Here is a 1,598-nt window from a genome sequence, read left to right on the forward strand (position 1 = left end):
CTCAGCAGGCCTTATTTCTCAATTTCCTTTAATTTCAAAGTTTGACTTATGCTGTACAAATATAGTATCAGGTTTATGAATAGGACCACAGTACTACATATTTGCCTACTGGCTTCTTGAAAGCTCTGCTCTCCTTTCATTGAGTTTTTATTTGCATAAAGAGTCATTTTTAAAGAATTAGTACCAGTTATTTGTGATTGTACATTTACTATTTTGTCATCTGAGAATAAGACATTTCAGTGCTAAAGGTAATGAAAGTATATCATGAGTATTATGTTTATGTTGGTTGGACCTTGCAGGAAGAAATAGTTACAGATTTTAATAGCAGTTTATGGCTTTAATCTTAATGGCTAAGAAAGTAAATGACACATTTGTTATTAATTATTCTTACTTTTTGGATAATATACATTTTAGCTTCCTTGAGAGAAAATTTAAATTAATTAACTAATCTGAATTATGTGTTTTAATTTGATTAAGTTTGTTAAAATAACTTAAATTTAACTGCTTGTGTCAATGTAATATTAAAATATTAGCTCTTTTTTACTGAAAATTCTCTAAACGTAAGATGTCTAAAAATAGAGTCGAGGTGGATTGGACAGTCTGCAGATTAGGAGCTGGAATAAAAACATCTCAGTTAAGCCAAAAACATGGCAACCAATATTTTCTGTTATAAAAATATTTTAGATGAGTTCAGTTTTTATGAAAGCTGTCTGAAACCGAAATGAATAGCAGAAGCTCTCTGTTTATTCACAGGCCAGTAATAATAATACCTGCAGCACAAAGCATACGTCTTTTCCTGCAGACCCAACAGCTTCTGCTCCTTTTAGAAGCCGGCTCTGCCGGGGGAAGAGATTATTACCCGGTTATGTCTGAGGTATTAACCTTCACCTTGGTAATGCTTGTCAAGGAACACAACACCAGGCAGAGCCTTTTTAGGAAACTGATTTTAACTGTCCACTAGAGGCTGTAATGAGACCAACAATGTCACTTTACACCAACCCAATGTTTAAACTGTAACAATCACTGATTTTTAAATAAAAAAAATAAAAAAAGAAGTTGTAGAAATGAGTAAGAGTGAACTGTAGTAGTTCTATTTAAATAGCCATGTATATGTACATGGTATTTCAAAATGTGAGAAAAAAGTTATTTCCGGGGCTCTACACCTTCCTAGTTAGTATGCTTATTTTTTATTTCTGTAGCACGTTGGCTCTACAATACAGTTGTTCAAAAGCTGACACATTTCTCTTGGTGATTCTGTATCCTGCTTCGGCTGGTGACTAACCGTTAGGTCATAAGTAAACTTAGCCAAAAGGTTTCTCAAATACAGCTTACAGTCAATAGTGGTGGCTTCCAGAGGGAATCTTACGTAGAGGGATCATGTTTCTAGACACTTGGTTCTAAGCACCTGAAGGAGGTCAAACGCTCCCCGGACACCTACTGGTCTTCCAGAATTACCTGCAGCAAGGGGAACGCCGCAGTGAGCTCCCTTTCGCAGGGATGTGCCTTCTCTTCCTCCAAGTGCCACACCTGTTGGCAAGGTGCACCCTTCGAAAGAAGATTCCTTCCCGTCGAGCTAACACCCGGCGGTGATACGTGCG

The sequence above is a fragment of the Rhinolophus sinicus genome, linkage group LG06, assembly GCF_036562045.2.
Source record: "Rhinolophus sinicus isolate RSC01 linkage group LG06, ASM3656204v1, whole genome shotgun sequence".
Lineage (NCBI taxonomy): Eukaryota > Metazoa > Chordata > Mammalia > Chiroptera > Rhinolophidae > Rhinolophus > Rhinolophus sinicus.